Source organism: Solanum tuberosum, unplaced genomic scaffold (genome assembly GCF_000226075.1).
Source record: "Solanum tuberosum cultivar DM 1-3 516 R44 unplaced genomic scaffold, SolTub_3.0 scf00002, whole genome shotgun sequence".
Lineage (NCBI taxonomy): Eukaryota > Viridiplantae > Streptophyta > Magnoliopsida > Solanales > Solanaceae > Solanum > Solanum tuberosum.
In genome coordinates, this window is record NW_006238928.1 from 2872075 (window position 1) to 2886599 (window position 14525).

The following is a 14525-nucleotide window of genomic DNA, read 5'->3' on the forward strand; positions in this document are numbered from 1 at the left end:
TCTCAACCGCTCTTTCAACTCTTTCAACTCAGCTGGAACCATTCTATATGGAGGAATATAAATAGGTTGAGTATTAGGAAGAATATCTATGCCGAAGTTTATTTCTCTCTAAGGAGGGACTCTGGGAAGATCATATTGAAAGACCTTTAGAAACTCACTCAAACTGGAACTGATTGAATAGGCGGTGTCTCAACACTAGACTCATTAACTTAGACTAAGTGATAGATGCACCCATTGGAAACTAAATTTCTGGGCTTAATGTATGAAATCAAATCACCCTTAGGCACTGCTGAAGTACTCTTCCACTCTAAAATTAGATTATTAGGAAATTGAAACTTATCTACTCGAGTTCTACAATTATGTGAGGCACAAAAACCATGAAGCTAGTAAATACGAAGAATAACCTCAAAGTCCATCATTGTCTAACTCGACTAAGTTAGCCCTGATGTCCTTGTGATTGACAAAGATGGTACAATCACGATAAACTCTCTCAGCAAGAATACTTTAACCAATAGGTGTGACAATACTGAAGGGCTCAAGAAGTTGCTCAGAAAGGATACAAAATCTCATAGAAATCTATGGAGTCACAAAAGATAGACTCGCACTATGATCAAGTAATGCATATACATCAAAAGTAAAGACTTTGATGATACCAGTGAGAACATATGGTGAATTCTCCTGCTCTTGGCAATTGGTGATAGAATACAAATGGTTTTCTCCTCTGCGTGTCCCTGAAGTGGCTCCTCTAGGTGTAACTCTAACTACCGAAGCCGCTGAAGAAGATTAGGCTCTATTACCCGTATTACCACTACATTGCCTGTTCTTAGGGCACTCTCTTATGAAGTGACCTATCTAACCACACTTTAATAAACCAGTGGAGCCATCACGACACGCTACTGGGTGGTTCCTACCACACTTAGCACTTGTAGGAGTCCAATTTTCCCCTTGAGACACACTACCCTGAGATTGGGTAGGTCGAGCTTTAAAGTTCTGCGAATTATGATTCTTGAACCCGCCTCTACTCTTTGGTGCAGGTGCACTAGCAGATGATGGATACGGTTGTCTTTGATGAAAATATGATCGGTTCGTATTACCAACCTTCTGTTGTCCAGACTGATTACCTTTTGACTAAGCCTTCTTGCTGCAGAACTCTTCCCTATCTCTCAACTTGTCTTCCCCAACCTGCTACATATGTGCATTTCCCCTATGAACATAGCAACCTTAACCTCTTGGCTTGACAAGCGAGACAATCCAGACACAAACAGACTCATCATTCTCCTTATGTCAGCACCCATATCCGAATCATAACGGGATAGTTCAGTGAACTTGAGGCTGTACTCATGCACACTCATGGAATTTTGCTTAAGAGTGAGAAATTATCTACCTTTACCTCTATCAACTCACGGGGAAAGAAACACCTCATGAAGGAACTTTGAAACACAACACAACTCACAATTGGTGCTCCTTCAGCCCTGCTCTTCTTCTGTTTGTCATACCAGGTCCTAGAAATACCCTTGAATCGGTACGTAGCTAACTCCACTCACTCAACATAAAAAACATGCATAACCTCAAATAATTTCTGCTGCTCATCCACAAAGTTCTCCGGATCCTCAATGACTTTCGACCATGTGAATTCTGGAGGATTCATTCTCAAGAACTCATGGATCCTGGATGTATCAGCCACATCCTGTCTAACCACTCTTTCTTGTCCATCTTGATTTGTCACAACTTGACTCAACATTCGGATAACATCCCGAAACTCAGCTTTGTGACCTCTCCTTGAGGGCGTTGCACTTCTGGTGCATTGGGAACCCCTTGATCATGGGAATCAACATTTCTCCTAGCAGGACGACCTCAAAAAGCTCTTCGTAGAGGCATGATCTGAAAAAAGTAAGAAGGAAGGGAAATATTTCCTAAATATTGTAGCCTCCTAATTATAGATGTGGCGTACTTCACACTGATAACCAGGACTCTACAGACACGACTTCAAATACATTCTAGGACTCTTCAACTCTCTGTTCTGATACCAAGTTTGTCATGCCCTATGCCTACACCCTGGATGTTGCTCGCACTCGAGAACCATTGTTGGATAACAAGTGAACCCTTGGCCTGGATCAATACTCAGTGGAAGACTTACTCAACAATATATGAATTCAATCGTAAAGATTTACTCATTACTCTTAAAACTAAATAAACTCAGAAGTGTCTAGAAAGATTCAACTAGCGAAAGAAGGCAACTCAAGTCTTAAACATTAACAATGTAAATGGAAAATACTCCTCAAAATACTATTGTGTATGAAGCCTTTAAATGCTGTGATAGACGTCAGAAAAAGACGGGCGAAATGTTAACAAGACTGAAATATAAATGGAGAATCCTCTGGACATAAGGAGGTTCACCAAAAGCAAATTTGGAACTGCAAGTGGTTTAACAAAGCACTTGTTGATGACCGTCAATACCTGTATCTATATCAAGAAATAATGAAGGCCAAATGGCATCATTATATTGAATGTACGATCATGCAAGGGGAACTCTAAAGCATAAATATAAACTTGAACTGATAAAAATGAAGAACATACTCACCTCACGACAAATCAACTCAACAATACTCAACTCATTATGAAGAAACAATAAAGGAATTGAAATATATGTATAAAGATATTTAAACAGTAAATAATAACTCAATAGTATATAAAAAAGCCATAGTAAAGCTCTTTACTCGTAGTTGGGAGATTCTCTAATAGTACAACATCTCACCCACGATGCCAGAACTTTCCTATACTGTGCGGGAGTATAGGACATCCTAAGCTAAGTGGATCCACTAATCTATGCTTAAAAGAAATAAGGAATCATCTAAAAAGTATGATCCTTTACCCATGTTGGCATACTTGGTTTATGTGGATTTTGAGTTTTCTGAACTCATCCTCATATTGGTGCTCAATACTACTTCCAATAATATATGTATATATATATATATAACTCATATGATTTAAAGAAAGAATAACTCCTCCTCAATTTGAAATAATTACTCAAAAGATTCTCTTAAAATAAATGATGCTCAAAACTCCTATGAAATCATTTAGAAATCAATTTTACTCTTGTTTAAATGTAGAAGTACTACATATTTGGGAATACTTAGTCCCCTCATAATAATTTTTTAAAAGTGAAACTCAAATCTCCTCATTCGCATACTCATTTACTTAAGTCTTAAAACAAGTTATAATTTATGATAAAAAATTTCTCAAAAGTGACTCAAAAGGACTCCCTAGAACTTTACTCTTAACTCTATCTTGAAATTGAAATGTGACATCTAGAGTTATGATTAGGATATCTATGATTTCTCAATGATTAGATGAAGTTTGTAAACTTATAATGAGGAATAGAGCAAAAAGACGATTTAAAAGAACTCAGACGGAACGAATGACGAAAAAGGAACGGGGGTAGGTGACCCTGGTGCATGGTGCCAACCCTAACATCAGACACCCATTTTAGGTGCACTACAGGTGTGGGGTGCCAGCTCCTCAGGCGCCTCAGTGGCGCGCCGCCCCACCCTCTGCCCAAAAAATCCAACGTAATTTCCTCTTCAATTTTTGGCCCTAATTCTCCTACAATCAATTGATTTCTTCCAAAATTCCTTATATTCCTAAACCCAACACAATTAAATGAAAACACACTCAAAATTCCTTAAGAAGAACCCTCAAATGCAAGACCCTCACCTTGAGAACTCAACAAAAACTTCATACACAAGAATGAAGCAATAAAACCTCAAGAACTCAACAAGATTCTCAGTATTCTAAATCTCATGAAATAATTTGATAATGAAACTCATGATTGGCGTGTGGGTGAACAAACCCATCACTATGAAAACTTAAATACCTTGAAAGAACTAGGTTCTTGGCGATTTCCCAAAAATCTTAAAGAACTTGAAAACTTCCTCTTTTCTCCTCTTGAACTTTGCCCTTTTTTATTGAACGCTTAAGACTTGAGTGAAAACTAATCTTCATCAGCTTTGACCCCTAATTGGGTGAACAAAATGTGTAGGCCCTAGTGGGCGTAAGGAAAATACCAAAATATCCCTCTTTAAAACGGATGAAATTTCTTAACTAAACATGTTGTACTCAAACAGGCATTGTAAGGAAAACACCAAAATACCCCTTCTTAATTCAGATGAATTTCCTTAACTAGGAAGGATGTACTCAAACAGGCATATCTCCCTTATCCAAACTCGGAATTTAGCAAACTCAACGGTGTTGGAAAGAGGAATCAATGAACTTCGATGTGATAATGCATGGACCACCTAACTCATCCTATTCTGAAAGTTATTTTCATTTGAATTTGACCCAAAACTTACAATTTAAGAGTAACTTGAGCAAATCTCAATTTACCTCTTTCAAATTTAGTTTTTTCTAGATTTAGCTCTTTCTAAGACCGAGGTGTTAAAGACATGTCCCATAATGATTCACCTTATTATTCGGTTTTATGTCTTTTGTTTCAGACTTTGTATGTGGTGTATCAGTTACGTCCAAACCACTCTTATGATGTATTTGAAAGTTTTGTCAATACATCATTATATTTCTACTTTATGATTCAAATTCTTTTATGATGAGTCTTCTTTACCTAATAACATTTTTATATTTTATATTGTGTTGTATACAAGTCAAGTAGCTTCTGTAGGGAATCTCACGGTCTTATACACCATGTTACGTCTAGGGTGTACTTCAGATCATGAAAAAATTGATATTTAGAACACAAGGTTCAAGAAAAAGGTCCTACGATGTTTGGCAAACCACATTGAGTAGAGTCTTGTTCATGAGTGTGAAGCGCGCCAGATTTATGAATATGAGGCTACGAAGCATTTAGGAATCTTCACATTTTTCATTACTCTAAAGTCATTCCATAGAGTTTATCTTTATAAAAAGGCCCTTATCCTAATTCTTGTTTGATGCTTTTTACGATATGGCCCCTCGAAGAGCTTACGCGAGAAGGAATCTGGCTGGTGATGTGGAGCTCAAGGTTCATCATGCCTTGGTTGACCCTTTGGCCGAGCAAGTGACTCATGCCAACATTTGAGCCACTTTCCAAGTTTTTTCTCAAGCTATGATGATCCAAGTGAATAAATATATCATTGCTCCCATGAACCCAAATGTGGGTACGTAGACAATAATGATAAGAGATTTCACTATGATGAATCCTACAGATTTCCATGGTTCCAAGGTTGATGAGGATCCTCAAGAATTCATTTATGTGGTCTATAAGATAGTGAGGATTATGAGAGTGTGAATGGTGGGAAAGGTGGAATTATCCGCTAACCAACTCAAATGTATTGCACAAATTTGTTTCAAACAATGAGAAGAAGAGAGGGTGATTGATGCGGGTCCTCTTGATTGTGATAAATTTAAAGGGGCTTTTCTTGACTGATTGTTTCCTCTGGAAATAAGATAAGCAAAGGTTCCTAAATTCATTAATCTTCATCAAGGAAATATGAGTGTGAAAGAGTATCATTGAAGTTCACTCAATTGTTCAAGTATTCTATGACAATGTTTGCCGATTTTAGGGAAAAATGAGTAATTTTGTGTTGGGTGTTTTGATTTGGTTGTCAAAGAATGCCGAACAGCCATGTTTATTAAGGATATGGATAACTCTCGTTTGATGATACATGCCCAATCAATTGAAGAGGAAAATCTCAAATAAAGGGCAAGAGATCCAAGAAGGCAAGGGCTGGTGATGGTGACTTTTCTCATTCTAGGTTTGGTGGACATGAGATTTCTAAATTATGATAAAAAGTTTTCCGGTCAAGGTTCTTCCAATAATCCGACCTCTAAGTTCCACAAAGATAGAGTGTCTAATCCTATACCTCAAGGGGTGATGGTAATTGATCTTCTATTTATGCTGTCATAAGGTGTGGTAAGATTAACAAATGGTTTCTTTTGTTATGGAAAGAGTGGTAACAAAGTGAAGGATTTTCTAGTTCAAGCTAGGGAGGGTATGGATGGTAGGAAAGCTCAGCCTAGAGGTTCTAGTTTGGGTGCTCCTTGTCACAATAGATTTTATGCTCTTTAGAACGACATGATCATGAAGGATCTCCAGATGTGGTGACTAGTATTTTGAAAGTCTTTCATTTTGTTGTATATGCTTTGGTTGATCCAGGTTCTACGTTACCATTTGTTACTCCTTATTTGTCCATGAGATTTGATGTTGGTCCCGAAATCCTGTCTAATCCCTCATGTCTCTACTCCTATTGGTGATTCTATTGTTGCTAAAAAAGTTTGTAGAAATTGCACTGTTTCTATTTTTCATAGAATCTTATATGTTGCTCTTGTAGAACTTTATTATTAGATTTTGATACTATTCTTGTGATGAATTGACTTCATACATGTTATTCTTTCATATATTGTAGCACTTGATCGGTCACATTCAAAGTTTGGAATGAACCTATCATATCATGGGAAGGGGGAAATTATGCACTTAAGGGTTAGTTTATATCTTTCCAAAAGTCTAGGAAGATGAGTTATAATGGTTGCATTTCTGATCTTTTTTGAGTTAGGGATACATATTTTGAAACCCCCTACTCTTTAGTCAGTTTCGATTGTAAATGAGTTTCTGGAAGTGTTTCCTGGTGATCTTTCCAGTATTCCTCCCAAAAGGGAAATATAACCCGACATTGGTCTTCTCCTAGATACGTATCATATCTTTATTCCTCCTTACCACATGGTCCCATAAAAACTAAATGAGTTAAAGGAAAAATTGAAGGAATTGTTGGGTAAGGGTTTAATTAGGTGAAGTATCTCTTGTGCTCTGGTATTGTTTGTTTAAAAGACGGATTGTTCCCCCCGGATGTGCATTACCTATTGTCCTATTGAATAATGTCACAATAAAGAATAAGTATCCTATTCCAAGGATAGATGACTTGTTTGATCAACTCCTAGGAGTGAGTTACTTCTCTAAGATTGACCTTTGTTGTGTTATCACCAATTGAGGGTGAAGGAGAATGACATTCCAAAGACAACTTTTCAAACTCGGAATGGACATTATGAGTTTTTGGTGATGTCGTTTTGTTTGACTAATGTTCCGACGGGGTTCATGGATTTGATAAATAGGGTCTTCAAGCAATATCTTTACGTGTTTGTGATTGCATTTATCGATGATATCTCATTTTCTCACGGAGTGAGAATGAGTACGTTGAGGATTGTGTTGCATGTTCTCCAGGACCATGAATTATTGTTATGTTTAGCAAGTGTGAGTTTTGGTTGAGAAATGTTTCTTTTCTTCGCCATATTGTCTCTGGCGAAGGTATTCAAGTTGATCCTAAGAAGATCGAGACGGTTAAGAAATGGCCTAGACCTTTGTCTGCTTCGGATATACATAGTTTCTTCGATTTGGCTGGTTATTATAGAAGGTTTATGGAATGATTTTCCACTATTTCTTTGCTTTAGACGTCATTCACTGAAAAAAGTGAAATTCCTATCGTTGGAAGCTTATGAAAAGAGTTTCTAAGAGTTGAATGATAGATTCATTTCAGCTCCTATTTTGATGTTACTTGAAGGATCAGACAGGTTTATGGTTATTGTGATATTTCTCGGATTGGTCTTGGTTGTGTTTTGATACAGCATGGGAAAGTCATCTCTAATGCTTCAAGGCAATTGAAGGAGTATGAAAAGAATAATCCGACTCATAATTTGGAATTAACGGTAGTAGTGTTTACTCTAAAGATTTTGAGACATTATTTATGTGGTGTTCATGTAGATGTGTTAACCAACCACTAGATCTTTAAATATGTGTTCACTCAAAGGGATTAGAATCTTTGCCAAAGGAGATGACTTGAGTTATTGAAGGATTATGACTGTCCTTTATCATCCTGATTAAGAAAACCTGGTAGTGGATGCTCTTAGTCGACTATCGATGGGAAGTGTTACTCAAGTTGAAGATGGTAAAAGAAATTAGTTTGTGATATTCGTAGATTGACCCAATGGGGTGTTCGCCTGGTCGATTCTAGTTAAGGTGGTGTGACTGTTCAAAATCGTTTGGAACCATATTTTATATCGATTGTGAAGGCTAAGAAAGATCTTGATCCGGTATTAGTTGATTTGAAGAAGTCAGTTTTCGAAAAAACCATTAAGGCTTTCTCCCGAGGGGGAGATGGTGTCCTTCGATACCAAGGTCGATTGTATGTTCGGAATGTTGATGAATTGAGAAATAAGATTCTAATAGAAGCTCATAGTTCTTGGTATTCTATTCACATAGGAGCCACGAAGATGTACTGTGATTGAGCACCGATATGAAGAAGAGTTCAGACAACTCACATTCCCCATAAATCACATAGCTAACATAAGATAGGATCGTACGAGCTTTTGAGACTCTTGATTACCTCTGAGAAGGCCTATTAGATGGATCCATGAGTCGACTTTGTTTTATACCCCAACAAGGTATATGACAATTCTGACAACGTTGGTGAAGCATTATATCATCACGAGGCTCATAGTGATTGTTGTCGGTTAGAGAAACTCCCGAGTAAAGTAAAGTAAAGTATATTTTTATTTATATATTTGAGTTCAATATTTGCTATTATTGCATCCTTACAGTAAGAGTATAAATGTTTTTTCATCATCATTAATACTATATTTCAGTTGAGTTACCTTCAGACTTTTAGTTCAGTTATTTGTTATTCAGTTATTTTACATACTTGTACATTCAATGTATTGATGCATTCGACTTGTATCATTTAATGATGCACATTCAGGTACTTAGGGCCCTCAACAACAGTGTCGTTGAGATCTCTTCATTTGCTCGTCAGTTTTTGAGTGAGGCCTCCTTGCTTCTGGAGGACTCTACTTTTGTGAGTTGTTATTAGTAGCTTTTTGAGGTATCGTGGGTCTTGTCCCAACACTCATCTTTATAAAGTAGAGGCTTCATAGGTAGACAATTTTGGAGAATGTTTTAGTTTCAAATGTTTTATTTAAAACTTATATTTCTGACTCAATATATTATGAGAGGTTTTATATTCAATAAATTGTTGATTAAGCATTTCTTTCGGTTTGATGCTTGCGTATACTTGAGAATTACCACTTGTAGTCAACCATGATGCAGGTTTACTTGGGGATGAATAATGCTTCTCGAGTTTCGACCAAGTCCAGGTTGTAGGCTTGGGTCGTAACATGTTACTAGATTCGTATTGCTGTCTCTTGCTTACGGATTGGTGAGTCCTCATGCTCCGAGGACATTTCCCATAATGATTTATCTTATCTTTCAGTTTTATGTCTTTTGTTTCAGTCTGTGTATGTGTGTATCAATTACGTCCCAACCAACTCTTATGATGTATTGGAAAGGCTTGTCAAGACATAATTATATTTCTACTTTATGATTCAAATTTTTTTCTGATATGAGTGTTATTTACCTGAACTCTTCTTTTATATCTGATAACGTGTTGTATGTATATTAAGTGACTTGTGTAGGGCCTCTCAGAGTCTTATATGCCATGTCACATCTAGGTATACTTTGGGTAGTCACAATCATGTAACTCCTTAAACTAATTGAAATAACAATAATTTTATATTCAACATGTAACTAATCAAGTAAATTGAAATTAATGATAAATTTATTACTATTGATGTAACTAATCAAGCACATGGAAAACAACAACACTTTTATATGCATTATTTAACTCATCAAGCACATTGAAAACAACGACAATTTTATATATTATTCATCATGTAACTCATCAAGCACATTGAAAATAACAATAATTTTATATTCAACATGTAACTAATCAAGTAAATTGAAATTAATGATAAATTTATTACTATTGATGTAACTAATCAAGCACATGGAAAACAACAACACTTTTATATGCATTATTTAACTCATCAAGCACATTGAAAATAACAATAATTTTATATTGTCATGTAACTCATCTAGTACATTGAAAATAACAATAATTTTATAATTATCATGTAACTCATCAAGAACATTGAAAACAATGATTATTGTATATTAATCGGGCAACGTATCAAACACATTGAAAGTAACGATAATCTGACCTTCATCATGTAACACATCATACACATTGAAAAAATGGAATTTTATCTTCATCATGTAAGTCATCTAGCACATTGAAAATAATGACAATTTTATGTTCATCATGTATTCATCAAGCACATTGAAATTAATGAAAATTATATATTCATCATGTAACTCTTCAAACAATTAAAAATAACAACAATTTTATATTCATCATGCAACTCACCAAACACATTGAAAATAACAATAATTTTTATAGCAAATTAGACTCAATGTAATTTCTGTTAATTTCCTAATTCAAATATATAATTAACTCCAATTTACGGCAAAAGAACAGTTTACTACTATAATGAAATATTGTTACAAAACCTATAAAATAACATAATATAAAAAAATATTCTCCAACGAAATTTGGTCGTCATAGTGAATTTTTGATATAGAAGAGGCATAACGAGTGTGGACTTTCGGCCTTGTTACTTGCCGTATCTTCAGCATGTTAAACCAAGCCCTTGAATCCAGATAGAGAAGCATTAGCACCTCAAAAGAAAAGCTTGGTCTCCTAAATCCCTAGTTGGTGCATTTTCAACTAGCTAAATCAATCTTGAAGTTTAGAATTTTTTTTGTGTGATATGTACAAATCTTCTTCTCATCATCATCTTCCACTCACTTGTGAAATCCAATCATCCTCATGGGTAGCCATGTAACCCTAGGAAAGTTACTGTGTAGAATATCCTTCCTGGCCACAAGGGGCCACGATTTGCAGACGGGGCTGAAATTAAGATAGTCTTCAATCAGATCTATGTGTCTAACTAGTAGAACCAATAGATCATGTTGAAGCTCCGAGTAATCAACATTTTTTTCAATATCAATCCCTAGCTAACAAAAGGTTACAGCAAATCATGATTTTGAAACAAACGTGAATTGCAAATGAGTAGCTTCAATATAGTATTAAGGTGATGATTAATTTGGGAAGGGAAGGAATTTTCGTTTTCCTCCGTGGTAGTTGTGCAAATGGCGCAGATCAAATGAATGACACTATATTAGGTTTATTATGGTTTTGTAATTGAAATAATTAATAGGGTGGTCCCTTTTGTAGAGATTTTAGTGAAAATTATATCGTATTTAAATGATATGTTTATATTAATCTTTTTGAATATGATCATATGCATATTTAGTCCCTACCTTTGTTAAACTAATAGAATGGACGTAAAAATAATAATGACTACAAATGAACATGACAAAACTCGAACTCGATCAATTTGATCCAAAATAGGGAATTAAAGGTGCATAGGAATAGTATGTCAAGATCAAGTAGATTAATGGTATAATTTTTTCTTAAAACACTATTTTGATGATAGCAATCAAAGTTTAGTCATCAAAAAAATATATTACTACAAATTAGTCAATTCTATTATAAAACTTAAAAGTAATATCTCGCTTACATTTGAATCTAATAAGGTAAATTATTGTACAAGTAGAAAAATTGCACATCCTCATATAGAAAGTTATTAAAGAAAACTTAACAAATAAATAATATTTTTTATCGGATGAATTAAGCTATTAAAATAAAGAAAGTGTATTACATGTGTTTTGTTGTGTAGGATATAATTCCGAGTAAAAGAACAATTTTGGTGCTAAAACAAATATTTTGAAGTATGTGTAGGATTCTAAGAAATTTAATCTAGATTGAGTTCTGAGATCGAGGACCAAGTATGTACTAAAAAATTGACGGAAATAATCAATGTTGAGAAAAATAATTTGGAGCCCATAACGACAGGAAAAAAATGAGGTTGCATGGTTTCTTGTAAAATCAACCTACGACAATCGAAGCCCATAGCAATATGCTTACTTCAGACCAACTTCCTATTTCACCTTATTAAAAGTAGCTTGGTCTGAAGTTATTTCTCAAAAGTATTATAATCAAAAACATGATTTTAAGAGGACTTTGGAAGCTCAGAAGAATGAGAAAGTGGCTAAGAGACGAGGATGCTAGAGATTCATTGCTTTCCATCATCAAGAATCAATTCAATGCACGAGTTTGTATCAATAGTTGACTGCAGTGATTTTAAGTTTTCATTTTTTCTTGACATGTGTGTGCATTCAATTATAAAATTATTTGCTCCTTAGGGTATTTACATATATGGTGTTTTTAGATTCATATCTGGAGTAACTTTAAAAAACTCTATCTGACGACTTTCGAATGATTAAAGAAGTTGAATTTCCTAAACATCTTATAACTTCCTATTTATAAATGTAGTGTGCTTCACACTCATGAACAAGACTCTACTCGATGTGGTTTATGAGACATCCTAGGACCTTTCTAAACCTTGTGCCTTGAAAATATCAAGTTTGTCACGACCCAAAGTACACCCTAGGTGTAACATGCCGTATGAGACCTCGAGAAACCCTACTAAAGCCACTTAGCATACATAATACAAGATAATAGAAGTAAAGAGTTCAAAATCATGGTTTTATTACATAATGAGTTTGAAAAAAACTCTAAAAACAAGTCTCAAAAGTCATTGATTACATCTTTAGGGAAGTGATTAAGACATAACACATACATCACATACAAAGTCGAAAAGAGGAAATGACTTAAGCCAATATAAGTATCTCGGTCCTTGGAACATGAGGACTAAACAATTTTCAAAGTCAATGGAACTAACTATCCACGAGAGTGAGGCAGAGGAGCGTCCGACCTTATATTAGTGAAATAATTTAGGTGCAAGTTTGCATTAGTACAAGAAATGTACTATGTATGGGGTGACATGCATAAAATAGGCATGATGGTTTAAATGACTTAAACATGTAGGCATGATCATTCTTTGAACATTCGAAAACTTATAGAGGCAATGACATGTAAATCATGAAATATGGTTAAAACATTGAAATGAGAAAAATATGAAATACTTTGAAGAAACATAGTAATTTTGTGGAATATTAGCTTTAACCGACAATAAGACAATGAGAGCTATATCATGGAATCTGATATATCTCGCATATAGAAATAAGGGGATTCTTCTTTCCAAGGTAGAGTCTCTAAATATCATCATTTTCTAAAGTGGATCAACTAGCTAGGTTATTTAAGACAATCCTATGGGGGCACGTAGTTTGGGACTAGAGGTTTCTACTTGAGACTACACTATTTTAGCCTCCTCCTATAAGGCCCTCTCAATGATAAGTCTAAATTCCAACAAAATAGATAAAAAATAAAATAGCATTTTAACATAGCAAAGGCAATGATCAGTACCAATCCAAATCTTTCAACATCAAATATATAATAGCTCATTAAACATAATTCAACATTGGTGAGAAAACCTTTCAACAATGGGAATTGATGTATGAGAAATACCTTTCACAATCACAATCATCATAATAAGTGAGAAATCATTTCACACTAGCATTGATGCTTTCCTTTCAGCATCCCCAAATCATTTATAATCACTTCATAAAAAATATGCTTCATATCTCCATAATTCTATAGTTCATAGGCTCATAGTTCAAAAACACAATTTTGGCATGTGTCAATTTGATTTCAATGAAATAATATGGATTAACAATAAATCATGCATTAAAATACTTAATCAACAATAATCAAACATAATTTCATGAAACCCACAAAGATTGAATTGACACCCTAACTTAATCAATTGAAATTGAATTCAGAAAGTGGAAACCTTGGGGACCCCACGGAGGAAAAGACTCCATGGGTGAATACCCGCATAACTTGCTGTTAAAAGCAACAAGATGAATGGTGAATTGGAGACTTGGATTGAACCCTAGATTTTTCTTCTTCCTTAGACCGAGACAGAATTTGGGAAGTGAATTTTGTTTTGTTTTAGGGAAAATAGGAGAATGGGTTTGAAATGGGTAGTTCTAGGACCTAAAAGCTTTAAATAGGGCTCAAGGTAGAAGGCAAAATTACACTATTTTGATTTATAACAATTAGGGAAAAGACCCAAAAGCTCTTTAAAATAACTGCCAACCTCTTTCTATGGCTTGGACCTCGGTCTATTGATGTGCCGCGAAATCTTCACACATTTGATTCTTGAAAACTAAGGTTTAATACTAGAATCAAGGGTATTTATGTGGATATGATGTGTTTGGTAGTGTTTGTACAGGTAAAACAAGTGGACGTGAAAGAGGATAGAAAAGAAGAAAATGCAGAGTATAAGTGAATTGAATCAAGTAAAGACCACGGACGGCCTCACGGGTCCTGGTCTTCACTATTGATTGTGATGTTGGTCATGATTACCTTCCAGTGAGCAGGCTTTGAGAAGATCAATTGTGGCAATGCCAAGTAAGGACCACGGGAGACCTGACGAACCATGATACCTATTACAGGTCGTGAAGTGGCTCGTAAAGTTGAACCGGAGAAGAGACCTTGAGAAGTTGAAGAGTGAATTGGCCAAGTGAAGACCATGTGTACCTATACGGACCGTGGTCATTGTCACAACCCATGGTGACGTCCCTGCCAAGAAGTCTATATGCAAGCCTTGAAGGACCAAGCTTT